At 44.8% G+C, this 14,397-nt stretch overlaps 1 protein-coding gene across 4 annotated transcripts in view; it reads right to left on the bottom strand.

Moving 5' to 3' along the window:
• nav3 (neuron navigator 3) overlaps window positions 1–14,397 on the bottom strand; it is a 142,226-nt gene that overhangs the window by 28,957 nt on the left and 98,872 nt on the right. The gene's annotated exons all lie outside the window — the stretch shown is intronic.

The following is a 14,397-nucleotide window of genomic DNA, read 5'->3' as shown; positions in this document are numbered from 1 at the left end:
AGCTTTTGCTTCCACCTTTGTGGCAACAGTTTGGGGGAAGATGCGTTAGTGTTCTGCCATGATTGTGCCCTGGTGCACTAAGTGAGGTACTTGGTTTGATGTGTTTGGTGTGATGGAGCTCCAGTGACTTGCAATGATGCCTGACCTTTCAACCCCACTGAACACCGTTGGGATATTCTGGATTGTTGGTCCTTGACTTCACACCATTTTAACTGAATAGGTGCAAATCATTGCCAAATCTTGAGAGTGCTGTGGAATGGGATATCCAAAAAGCCCATATAGGTACAATGGTCAGGTGTCCACATACTTTTGGCCATATGGTGTAGCTGCTTTTTTTCTCCATGTGGTCCATAATCTCTAGCCTTAAAAGTCCTCCCACAAAGATCAAACTAATGACTGCATATATAGCCCTAAATGTGGAAAACCAAATTAATGGTACTGGGACAAATAGCTACTTAGTGGAAAAAAAAAAAATCCACTGAGATTCTGTAAGAATCAGTATCTTATTTTATTTTTAAAGTATAGCTACATTTGTTATGGAACTGTCCAACAATGTAATAAATCTCTCAAAATCTGTTTCAAATTCTCTCAAAGTAGTCAAATTCTAGATTACTGTCCTGTGGGCATGCAAGTAGCTATCTAGTAGAAAGTGCATGCTCATCCAATATATTAACCCACCAGTTAATGCTGTCAGTCAACTAAACCTCTTTAAATATCACACTACTTACATAACATGTATTTGTTAGAAAGTAAAACTTCAGGAGAAAGATGAACAGGAAGCAAAATAACGGAATATAACTTGTAAAAATAACAGAATAAAAATGGATGTGTACCTTGAGAAATGTCCCCATGTCTTATCCTTTGTTCACTTAATGGATGTGGGTGGGGTTAAAATTGTACTGCTGCCTGTTACTAGAGGGTGACTGACACATTTTGGCCAACCAACACCAAGATTCTAATGCTGAGATCTGTCTTTAAAATGTTCAGTAAGATGACTAACAAGCCAGTGAGGGAAAAGACTCCAGACCTCTCAACCATCAGCTGGGGTGGTCACTTGTTATGTTCAAGTGCAGCCACATAATCAATCGTAACAAATAACCTTCATATAAGCAGTTTTTATCTGATTGAAAGAGGAATTTGATCTAATTGAAAGAGGTTATGTACTCTTTTAATAATCTGTTGATCAAGGAAGACTTCCAATGTAAACCCAATGTAAACCCAATGTAAACCCCTGAAGTCAAGTGCTTGGCTCATGTTCATTTGTTTCATGCTGAGCAATACAGACATGGTGACAGCAACTGTTCTGAAAAAAAAAAAAATTGTTTTGCTATCAATGTCAAACAGATTAAAAGTAGATGAATATTTGGAAGAAGATCTGAAATAATTGTAGGGGCATTCAGCTAATGTTTTGAAGTATAAATAATTCCTTTTCTCGCCTTCTTATGTTGAGCAAGAAAAAAAAGTGCATTTGGATGAGAATTCTATATTTTAAGAAATGCTGCAAACACAAGTGGACTATGCCAAACAAGTAACAAGCAGAAAAACATCCAGCAGAGTTTCACTGTTATCGTAACACTAAGTAAAGCTCCTCATATGTGCTGAAAGTTCTCTTTCATCATCTTGTGTTTAAGATCCACCTAGGGTAGAGACATCCATACCCAATCTCTGTAGAAGCTTCAAACTGCAGTCTAGCATGACAGACAGAAGCATGAATCCAGTGCCAAGGGAGGTACCCCTCTGCAAGCAGACACTGGACAAGACGTGGAACAATCTGTAGTAGACACTCGCAACCTCAACATATCACTGTCCTCTCTATTGCCATTTGCCTCAGTATTAACTGGCCTTTTTCAAACCCTGCTGACCCAAAAGGGATGAACCCAAGCCCATCCTCACTTATAAACAACATTGCTCTGTCTCCGTTTAAAACATGTCTCCTACAGAGCCTGTTCCCTCGTGGAAGGACTGTGGAAGTAGATTGTCATAGTCAATGTCCCCATACTCTGCCCTTTGTCTCAATCTCTCAGTTCTGCCTGTCTGTGTGAAAAGACCCATTTGAGGTACCCCTGGTTCAGCCAGGTCAGGCTTTCTTTGGCCTTGCTGAAGAGCTCATGCAGGTTGTGATGACAAGAAAAAGAACAATGAGGCAATTTAACGGTGCCTGTCTGAAAGGCAATGCTACAACCTTTACCAGCTCCTTCCGTAGGTGCCTGCAATACCAGGCAGGTCCAGTCCCCTAAACCCAACCCCTCACCAAAGTGGGTAAGACGTAGATGCCCTTTGCCATGGCAGCAGCTACAAAAACCCTAACTCTACTCCATCTGGTCCCAGGAGGTGTCAAATTCCAGAATGGAGTTGTTCGTTGGGGCACCACCTTCTACGAATACATGGTTCTGTCATTCAGACTCTTGCCAAGTCCACTGGCGTTCGGTTTGTGTATGGAAGAGGGATTAGCTCTGCTAATGATTCTCTAGATCCCAACATTTATAGATCGGTTGACTGTGACCAATTCCAGAAACACAGAGACACGACCACAAATTGAGTGCTCTAACACTCTCTTAGGTTCAAAGTGATTTTTAACAATATTACCCTATTACATTCCTGAGACTGCAGCTGAACCCATTTCTGTATTTGTGGTGGTCTCAGGAGCACCCTTTCTCTGAAGAGTGTCCTTAAACAACTGAAAGAGGAGGTAGGGGTGCAGTACTGCACATGCTTGAGGCTACAGGGCTTATGTCAACTCCTATCCAGCTACTGCCATTAGGATTACTGCAAATGAGAGACACGATGAAGTGGGATATCTCTCTCTACCTCAGCTCCATTCACGTCACCTTGACACTGTGACTCATATGTCACTGTGACTCATACGGTCACATTCTGTCACTGGAAAAGTACAGGTTTGGGGGTCAGGACTGTTTTAGTGAGAAAAATTGTAATTGCAGATGGATCCCTAACAGGGTGGTCACCCAGGACAGCAGGACTGCCAACAGGACCTGGCCAAATCAGCTTTGCCTAGCTCACATAAACCATCATGAGCTCCTAACAGTTTAGTTAGCTCTCGGGCACTTTCCTACCTTACCAAGTGACTTCCTAGGCCTGGCCCATGAGAGGTCAAACCTCACCAGGGGACATGAGAGGTCAAACCTCAGTGCGCCAGGGCTTCCCCTTCAGGTGGTCACTGCTATCCAGAGCACAAGGGCCCCATCCACCATCCCTATATGACTGTAAGTGGCACATATTTAAGAGATGGTTGTATGATGACTGTGGGCTATCTTAGATGGTAATGTCAGTGCTGGACCACAGATTTACCCAGCTTAGTAAAAGCTCACAGGACCTGCACTGCAACAAATTCAGATGAGTATGTTTGGTAAAATCCTTTACTTGCAATGAGCATGGATGCAATATACATTGGTATCTGGTTGATAAGAGATACAGGTGAAAAGAGATACAGGTAAAACACACAGATAAAAAAGGCAACTATATAATACACAAAGATGAGTATTGTACAGGACTCCAGAAATGAAGCCCAGAGTGGACTGGTACATGGAGGTCAGAGCCTTAAAAATGCCAGCTGAGGCAATTCTGTGTAACATATCACCATAATCAAGAACTGCTGTGCACTGGGAAAAAAACACACAAACAAAAAAAAAAGAAAAAAAAAAGTTACTATTAAGTTTACTAATGTGATATTTAAGTGAGTTACTAAAGAATCACCAAGTTTGATCTATTTTCTGTGTGAGAATCGACACTTTCACTGGGGACTGTAGCATGTTTACAGGGTAAGGGAGAGCCTCCCTTACCACTGGACGCATGCTCGTCTGTCAAACCAGACTTGGTGCAACTGGATGATCCTACAAAGCTCAGGTACAGGTGTACCCCACAAAGGTCAGGTACAGGTGTACCTCCCAGAGGTCAAGTGTACTTCCTAGAGGTCATGTACAGGTGTACCCCACAGAGGTCAGGTACAGGTGTACCTCCCAGAGGTCATGTGTACCCCACAGAGGCCAGGTACAGGTGTACCTCCCAGTGATCAGGCACAGGTATACCCCACAGAGGTCAGATATACCTCCCAGAGGTCAGGTACAGGTGTACCTCACAGAGGTCAGGTACAGGTGTATCCCACAAAGGTCAGGTACAGATATACCCCCCCCAAATGTCAGGTGTACCTCCCAGAGATCAGGCACAGGTGTACCCCACAGAGGTGGATCTCTTCAAGAACAACAGTAACCTCTCATTTTGTTATCACGGTTATGTTCAAATTATTCCTACATTCAGGTGGCATATAAACATTTTGATCAGATTGAACTCATCCGTGGTGCATGTAAACATAGCAAGTGTTTGGGTGGTGCTTGGTGGTTGGCACAGCTGGAGCCTCCTTCTGTGCTGCAGCACATAACCTTGCACACGTTCTTCATATTGTGAAATAATACATTCTGCTCTCCCCAAACCATCAAGGAATGCATAATGGAGCTGCTTTGTCTTTTTGATTGCAGTTGGGAGCTTTCTTTTTTATACACAGTGGTATATGAGGTTAAAATTAGGTTGCATCTATCTCTTTTAGAATGAGTGAAAATCAGATGGTGGTCTAAACGGGCTTCTTGCATTAATATGGCACATATCAGCCCTGTCAGAATGGCCTCAACCATGATGGCTCAGATGATTGAGGGTCCCTGATGGGTGGGCCATATCTCAGATGCCCCCCTCCCTTTCCTTGTGCCTGTGCCTCATTCCCTGTCTTCTACCTTTCCTTCTGTTTTCCTCTCTCTCTCCATCTGTTTTTCCACAGCTTTCCGACTTAATCTACCTTAATCTCTCTGACTTTCTCTAACTCTATATCTCTCCTTCTCTATAGCTTTGTTTGGTTCTCTCTCTCTCTCTCTCTCTCCCTAGACACCTCCTCAGAAATAGTTCTCTGCTATGACACCAATCTCTCAACACATACAGTAAAGCCCAGAAAAGCACTCCCTACTCACAGCAAAATATCACACCCTCAATATTACAGGATGATCAGTTGAACACAGCATAACTCTCATGACACATGAGCGGAGAGACAAGGTATTTACATTGACAGAAGTACCAAAACCCGTTATATATTTCTGCACAGATTACTGACATACCTGTGTTTCTGTGTTGATTATGGTTCCTTATATTTTCATTTAGAAAACAATGGCACTTTCAGGAAGCAGGCAGAACACAAGGCAGTGAGCACTGTCTACTCTTAGCCATGCAATAATACTTTGTTGCAATATTCAGCAAAACCCAAACTGCAGAAATAGAGACTTTTGCTCTTTAGATGATAAAGGTGAAGGGCTAGACCTGTTCCCAGCATCTGGAACCTGTTAGATTAAAGATGATGAGAACTAAGAGCCCATCTGACACATTTCTGCAACAGAAAGGCAGTGACTTCTCCATATGTGCCCAAGAATGCAACAAGATGTTTCTTATGAATATGATCCCCAACATCTTAAAGACGCTTACAGAAGCCAGTGGTAGATGTGAAACATGGTGACATGGCAGATAACCATTTTATGTACTGATTGAAAATACATGTTTATTCTCAGACACAATTGTACAGCAGTTAACATTACTAGTCCTTCAATAATTAGGACACACATCAGAACTGGAAGACAAAACTCTTTTAAATACTCTTTAAAAATGGCATCTACTTTCACATTCAGAAGAGCATGCAAAGCCCTTTGCATTGCACATAGGAGACATTCAGCACTCAACATGGGATTAGTCCTCCCTGTTACTTCTAACACTAACACCAAGACTTCATAACTGGCTGCCACAGAAGCTGGCAAGAACTCAACCTAATTTGTTAGTGACATAATCCGCCTACAACCACCAAACCCTAATCTCCGTGCAATTACAGATCAGAACCAGAGCCAAAGTCCTTTCTAATGACCTTAATCATTGTGCGACAGCTGTCTAGCTCCTCCGGGTAAAAACTGGAGGAAGAGCCCACCCAGACATCAGAGGAACTGTACCAAACAGGGAAGGCATTAAGGGAGAGCGTGGAGCTAGACTCACCTCCGTGTGATTGATGCTGTCTGAACGTCTGGGAGCGTTTAACTGCTGTCACACCCAGAGAGGAGTGAGAGAGAGAGAAAGAGGGAGAGAGAGAGAGAGAGAGAGAGAGAGAGAGAGAGAGAGAGAGAGAGAGAGGGAGAGAGAGAGAGAGAGAGAGGGAGAGAGAGAGAGAGAGAGAGAGAGAGAGGGAGAGAGAGAGAGAGAGAGAGAGAGAGAGAGAGAGGGAGAGAGAGAGAGAGAGAGAGAGAAATAGAGAGAGAGAGAGAGAGAGAGAGAGAGAGAGAGAGAGAGGGAGGGAGGGCAGCACACCTGCTCTGCTGCTCAGTAAAGGCTGACAGAGACTGAGTTCACCACTCCTTTTTAACTCCCTCTTCTCCTCCCCCATCTCTTTGCCCAGTCGACCATCCATCCTACCTTCCACACCCCATGAACCCTCACATGCTCCCCATGGCCCATAACAAACCCTCTCAGCCTATCAGAGCTGAGCTGGAGATGCCTCCATCCAATCCACATAAGGAACACGGCAGACAGCAGCACAGGGGAGGACGCAAGTCACTGCCTTCACATGTGTGAGGTATATTTATATAAGCTCATTCATACTTAATGTTTCTGACCATATCTGTACACCAACTACCTGTGCGTCACAGGAGTCATTTGTTGACATGTGTAAACTTTAGAGGAAGCCACTTTAGATGTCTGTGGTGGAACTGCAAACAGAGGTGACCTTGCAGAGGGAGAATATGACAACATAACGCACTCCCTGTCTCTCTCTTCAGATCCTAAGACAGTGGGGAGCAGAGACACAGAAAGCAAGAGAGAGAAAGACAGTGTGAGCGAGAGAAAGAAAGACAGAGTATACATGTGAGAGTGAGAAAGAAAGACAGAGTATACATGTGAGAGTGAGAAAGAACTAGAGAGAGAGGTTTGGCTGCTGCAATGCAGATATTCACTTCAAACTAACATTCCAGCAAAACAAATCACTGACAAATATCCCTTCATGTCAGAATAATGGTTTTGCTTTTGGATAATGCAGACTAGCCAGACAGGAAGCTCCAGAGGACATGGAGATAAACCAATCAGAACTGGGGGTAAAATAGATGGGGGACTTGGGTTTGAATCTTGGGGAGACCAACGAAGCCTCTCACACACGGCTCACGTGTGCTTCCTCCCTCTCTGGAGGATACAGTGCAACCCCGAGGCTGCTAAATCATGGCTGTGTGCTGACAGGTCTGTTTAGATCCCAGCATCCATGGTGAAGGCAGGCTCCACAGAACACTGGTACCACATAGGAGCACAGCTAAGCATGACTCAGGGGAGAGTCATACGGTGCAATCTGCTAAAATGAAAGCCACATTTAACACAAATATGTCACGCCAGGAAACAAGGAAAATTACACACACAATACAGAAAGCAGGAGTCTAAAGGCCCGGAGCACCCTGACTGAAAAGTGACCTGTAATTCTACATGGCGACCCCTGCGCATGTCTGCCATACCTGTGTGTGACTGCGGAATATCTGAGGAATACTTTTCCCATTCACACTTCTTCTTCTGGCTGATCAGTTCTTTTCCTGCACCCTCTAAAGCCAACCGCCACACCGACACAGACACAGTGATGCTGTATGTGCTTAAGCATCTAAATAAAAATGTAAATAAAAATTTAATAGAATTACTCTCACAGTCAAAGGGAGGAAGATCGGAGAACCACACAATCAAATTAAGTGTGAAAGGACATGTATTAACTCGTGCTCTGCCTCATGAACACAGTGCTCAATCATGTAATAGACCTTTCAGTAAAGACCACATGAATATACACTCAACATCCGAGACAAATACAGGATACCGCACGACTAATTTGCGAGATAATTAGATTAGTTAAGGTGGCCCTAGTTAAACTCAAAATAACCTCGTTCAGTAGAACAAAAAGCTTCTGTAATTCAAATAGTCATTTTCAGCTCCGTTACTGCAGTAGAAAAAAAGCACACATTAGCTTAATAGAGTAGAGCATACATCTCATATTAACTCGGTAAAGTGTGGTTAAGAAAAATGAAATGAAAGGTTCTTGTCTGCAGCAATGAAATACATCAGCCTGATTTCACAGAATTTGTTTAAATGAAGCCTAGAACACTTAGTGTAGCCTAGAACACTTAGTGTAGCCTAGAACACTTAATGTAGCTCAGAACACTTAATGTAGCCTAGAACACTTAGTGTAGCTCAGAACACTTAATGTAGCCTAGAACACTTAGTGTAGCCTAGAACACTTAATGTAGCCTAGAACACTTAGTGTAGCCTAGAACACTTAATGTAGCCTAGAACACTTAGTGTAGCCTAGAACACTTAATGTAGCCTAGAACACTTAGTGTAGCTCAGAACACTTAGTGTAGCTCAGAACACTTAATGTAGCCTAGAACACTTAATGTAGCTCAGAACACTTAATGTAGCCTAGAACACTTAGTGCAGCTCAGAACACTTAATGTAGCTCAGAACACTTAATGTAGCCTAGAACACTTAGTGCAGCTCAGAACACTTAATGTAGCTCAGAACACTTAATGTAGCCTAGAACACTTAGTGCAGCTCAGAACACTTAATGTAGCTCAGAACACTTAATGTAGCCTAGAACACTTAGTGCAGCTCAGAACACTTAATGTAGCTCAGAACACTTAATGTAGCCTAGAACACTTAGTGCAGCTCAGAACACTTAATGTAGCTCAGAACACTTAATGTAGCCTAGAACACTTAGTGCAGCTAAGAACACTTAGGCCAAGGCTTACTGAGGGTTTGCACATCCACCTGTACTGTAAGAGGCAGCATGAAGGAGTAAAGCATTTTTTAACTAACAGCTTATTCGTGATATTACAGTCCGAAGCTTTTAACTAAACAGCTTGTAGCTTATAGGAGTAGAACATCATCAAGCTGGGACATGAGTTACATGTAAGTAGAGGGGTGTGAGTCCATAAGACTCCTGCACACTAGGCTAAGCAATTTTGTCCTCGAGATAGGCACTGCATTCCCAGCTGTCCAAGACTTCCAGCTCATTTCCCCACAGCACGCTTCAGGAAGAACGTCATGTAGCCGCACGCAGCCATGTGCTGATGGCAGGTGGAGAGACTAGTTTAGTTAGTTTATTTGGTCAGGGTCCATGTAGAAAACACATTAATCTGAAGAGAAGAGATGCACTGCACCAGAGTTAGATAATAAGCTAGTTTCCATCTGCAGTCCCAGGGCAGGTAAACATATGACTAATACTAAAAACAACAAAAAATACAGAAACTACTAAAACAAAATACAATAAAATCTAAAATATTAATTATATATATAACCACCTCATAGCCCTGACTTTATCTTCCCCAGTTATGAACCTGTCGGCGGTTCTCCCAATCGGCTGTAGGTACGTCAGCATTTCTAGGGCTGTCAGAGACGGTTTCTGTACCAGAGTGTGAGCAGAGGAGCTCACGTGTTTGCTCTCCTCATGCTCTGCAGGAGTTGAAGACACTGCCATGCTGCAGAGTGCAGCAAGGTCCTTCGAAGGTCTACCATTATCTCGATAGTCTTGTCAACATGAACAACACAGATTGTTGTCTCTGCACCACTCAGTGAGCTGCTTCACCTCTCCCTGTAAACACTCGGTGAGCTGCTTCACCTCACCCCGTAAACACTCAGTGAGCTGCTTCACCTCTCCCTGTAAACACTCGGTGAGCTGCTTCACCTCACCCTGTAAACACTCAGTGAGCTGCTTCACCTCACCCCGTAAACACTCAGTGAGCTGCTTCACCTCACCCCGTAAACACTCAGTGAGCTGCTTCATCTCACCCTGTAAACACTCAGTGAGCTGCTTCATCTCACCTTGTAAACACTCAGTGAGCTGCTTCACTTCATGCCTGTAAACACTCAGTGAGCTGCTCCGTGTGCTGACAGGGTCTTCCTAGCTGTTCAAACTAACCGAATGGTTGGCGGGAGCTGTGTGGAGGAGTAGCCTTCTGTGCTGATTGGTTATTCTCAACTTCATACTGTGCGTAGTGATCATTCAGTGTGTCTGGGAGTGAAAGATCTCCATCTCAGACTGTAGTTAGTGATGATGGCCTGAACAACCTGCCGCCAAACTCCGTTTCTAGACTGTGCTGCTGTTCTGGTGGTACAGTGTGTAGTTAGCTAGTCCAATCAGGGCATCCAGAACGGTGTCATTGTGCCAGGTTTCCATAACGACAAAAAAAACAGAAGTTCATGGTGGACAGTTAGCTGTAGTCTGAGGTAGTTCAGTGTCCAGGGAGCGAACGCTGTAGGGTAGGAAGGATGCTACAGTCGGGCGCTAAAGTTAGCCTTCAGCCTAACGCGTAGCTGGTTACTACGCTTTTGCTTCTTTTCTCTCTCAGGTCGGTGGCATCAGGAAATGCCCCGGGGACAAGGCCTAGCTGACAGAGCGTGCTAGGGAGTGTGTTGTTGGAGTTGAGAAAAATGAAAACATTTCTATGCAGCAGCTCTAAGCTTGTTCTAGCCAAATGGGGTGTGGATTATTATGTGTGAAAACAAAGACCAGGCGACAAAGAGACAGAGAGAACAAAGATAAAAGCAAGTCTGCTGTTATCTGTGGTGTTCTCTCAGCTCACAGTGATCACCAAGGAACAAACACAGCCTCCTCTACCAACCTCCAACTGCTAGGGTTTGACATAAACAGCCAAGACAACTACGCAGGCCTTAGGCCTTTACTAAACATATCTACATCTCTGAGTCACAAAATCTTCTGGAGGAGGAGATTCAGTGGGAGACTGTCAGTAACTGATACAGACTGTCAGTAACTGTTACAGACTTTGAGCGCTCCTGAAAGCTGGCAGTAGGTGTGCAGGTTTGTGTCTGTAATAACACAGGCTAGAGGGAGTGTCTTCAGAGGGAGACAGGGAGACAGTGTGCAATACCAGTGGGCATTGTTTGGAACAAATGTGTGTGTGCGTGTGTATGTGTGCGTATGTGCGTGCACGCTTGTGTGTGTGCTTGTGTGTGTGTGTGTCTGTGCACGTGTGTGTGTGTGTGTGTGTGTCTGTGTGTGTGTGTGTGTGTGTGTGTGTGTTTGTGTGTGTGTGTGTTTGAAATGGCAGTAAGAGACAAAAACAGAGACAGTGTTCCAGTTTTAAAAAGTATACTGAAATTTGAGCTAAAATGCTGAAACACACTGAGTACACTTAGCCACACTAATGATCAGTCGACATAAAGGGTACAGACATTAACTGCATTATAATCTACTAGCATTGAGGTTTTAGAGTTTCAGAAGTACAATAATGAAATGTCATGTGTTCACTGGCTACTGTCTGCTGATTAGGGCCCCATCAGACGCAAACAAAAGCCCAGTGTGTCCTGGGAAAATCTGTCCTCAGAGACTCGTTAGGAAACAAATGTTCCTAACTTAACTTGAACAGACACTGGAGAGCAATTTGGTTTCTGAGCAAAGTTAAAGTGAGACACACATAAAGACAAGCAGAAAAGATTACGAGGAGGAATATAAGGAGTTTCCGTGGCTTTGTGTGAAGCCAGCCTCCGAATTCACTGTGTGGGGGATGTACGTGGCTTTGTGTGAAGCCAGCCTCAGAAGCCACTGCGTGTGGGAGGTGTCATAGAACTCACCGTGGACGCTCGGACTCACACTCCCTAAAATGCAAGGTATCTGGTATCAGTGCTAAATCCAGCATAGCTAAAGAAACTCATTTCACAATCACACGGACAACTTCAATGAATATCAAATGAGAAATCTAAACTTCATGGACAAAAGAAAGACTTTGTTCCCTCGTTAAAGGTCACTTTTAAACAAATCGTTAATTAGTGCGCATTTAGGAGGTCGTTTTTAAGGTTCCCACTTAGCAGGGAGAGAAGGAAGAAGGGAGAGGGAGGGGTAATAAGGGAAGAAGGGAGAGGGAGGGGTAATAAGGGAAGAAGGGAGAGGGAGGGGTAATAAAGGAAGAAGGGAGAGGGAGGGGTAATAAAGGAAGAAGGGAGAGGGAGGGGTAATAACGGAAGAAGGGAGAGGGAGGGGTAATAAAGGAAGAAGGGAGAGGGAGGGGTAATAAATGAAGAAGGGAGAGGGAGGGGTAATAAAGGAAGAAGGGAGAGGGAGGGGTAATAAAGGAAGAAGGGAGAGGTTGGGGTCTCTCCCTGTACCGATACCCTGCACCGGGTCTCTCCCTGTACCCATACCCTGCACCGAGTCTCTCCCTGTACTGATACCCTGCACCAGGTCTCTCCCTGTACCGATACCCTGCACCAGGTCTCTCCCTGTACCGATACCCTGCACCGGGTCTCTCCCTGTACCGATACCCTGCACCGGGTCTCTCCCTGTACCGATACAGGGGTCGCTCACTGCAGTCGCTGGCCTGCACTCCTCCCAGACACCAACCGCCAAGCCCAAGCTGAGCTGGAGCTCTGGACCTTATATAACAGCAGACGAGGTCTGAGCATGGTCCTGGAACGTCTGCACATGCAGACATGCATGGACACACGCGCGTGCGCATTGTTTAGTACTCTTTCCTTCTCACACACAAACTAACCTATTCAGAAGGTTCTCTTTTTCAAACAGAAAAGCGCAGAGCATACTTTACTAGTGCTCTTTTCCACCCATCATGTCTCTCTCTCTTTCACTGGCAGTGGCGTTTGTTTCTTATTCACATGTGCCGTTTCCCCATCCAGCCGCACGTCTGCCTGTCCCCTCAGAGCCTCCATCAGCAGCACCTGCTCTCATCTATATTGCATGATGGGAGTATTTATAGAGAAAAGCTTTCAGTGGCAGACGGATTCATCACCGTCTCTGGACTACAGAGTTTTAGATTTCCCTCTGGCTCTGCCCCTCTCTCATCCATCAGCCCTTGCAGGTGTCTGATCAACCCCAGAGGCACACTGACGTCCACCAATCCCCTCCACTGCCAGACACTGACCCGGATCATGGATGTGTCTGAAATAAGACGTTAATGTTTCAGCGTTCCAACTTCATATCCAGTGTTAAATTTTTAATCTGTCTTGTTTTAAAGTACTTTTGAACTTAAAATAAAATTTGCTGTAAAAATTATGATGGGCATGACAATGATGATGATGATGATGATGATTAGTAACACAGCGTGTCTGAAAACGTATCATGTTGGCATGTTGGCTATTTAACTGAATTATTTAAGCAGCAAGCATTAAACACACATATAAGAGCACCCCTCCCCTCGTCTCTCTTAGCAACGGCGGTGTGCTGTTGGCTGGCCTTGTGCTGCAGGGAGCAGCTGGGCCTCAGGCAGACTACAGCAATCTCACACACACTCCACACACGCCAGGAGTCTCCCCACGCTGCCTGGCCCGAGGGGGAGACACCCAGCTCTGTTTAAATACCGAACTCTCAGCAACCGTACCTTTGGAGATGCTACACTCAGATGGTATACTCACACACACACACACGGCTTTACACCTCCGAATCAGCAATAAACAATATAAAGATTACAAATGTAGTACCATAAAGGCTTCTTAAGACGGCTACTGGGTCAGACAGGCAAAGAGAGAGAGAGAGAGAGAGAGAGACACAGAGAGAGACAGAGACAGGGTCACTGGCATGACAACCGCATTACAGATCTAGGGAATTTCCATGATCAAGGATTAAGTAGTGAACATTGACCTCTGCTCCAGTGGGGGAGAGGTGAGAGAAGAGAATCCTTTGGTGCTGTTCAGAGTGTTGGGGTGACACAGCACACAGCAAGATACAGTTAACTTCACCGTCAGTAAGGCTAGCAGCAGAAATAGCTCTAGAATGCACTGCTGATAAACAACACTGTCAGCTCAACAGTCCATGCTCTGCTTGGGAACTATAGCCAGGAATGCTGAAGTTTTACGACCCAAAATTGGAAACTGGAGAAAGGGAGAGAAAGAGCATGTGGGAGAGAGAGTGAAAGAGACGAGAAAGGCCGAGAAAGAGAGAGACACAAATAAAGGGAGAAGGAGGCATGCACACACACGGTCACGCACTCAGTGACACACAAACAGATACGTGTTACACCCAAGCATGTGTGAACACATGTCCAAATACACTGAAAGCTCAGAGAATCGCTAACACAGATCATGTCAAACTACATGCAGGCGAATCATTAGTCACTGAGAAAGCTCTTGCGTCAGTGAATGAATCCCTTGTCCCTCTCGACTACGCACACACTTCTCACTGATGCGACGTCCAGGGCTGAGGCCTGAAGGACCGGCACTGAGGCGTTGGTGTGTGTGAGAGACCGTCCTCTACCTCTCACTGTTGTGTGTGTGAGAGCCCACCCTCTACCTCTCACTGTTGTGTGTGTGAGAGACCACCCTCTACCTCTCACTGTTGTGTGTGTGAGAGCCCACCCTCTACCTCTCACTGTTGTGTGTGTG

The sequence above is a fragment of the Electrophorus electricus genome, chromosome 7 (genome assembly GCF_013358815.1).
Source record: "Electrophorus electricus isolate fEleEle1 chromosome 7, fEleEle1.pri, whole genome shotgun sequence".
Lineage (NCBI taxonomy): Eukaryota > Metazoa > Chordata > Actinopteri > Gymnotiformes > Gymnotidae > Electrophorus > Electrophorus electricus.
Note: the sequence above shows the minus strand (reverse complement) of the source record. Positions and strands in the feature narration are given on the sequence as shown.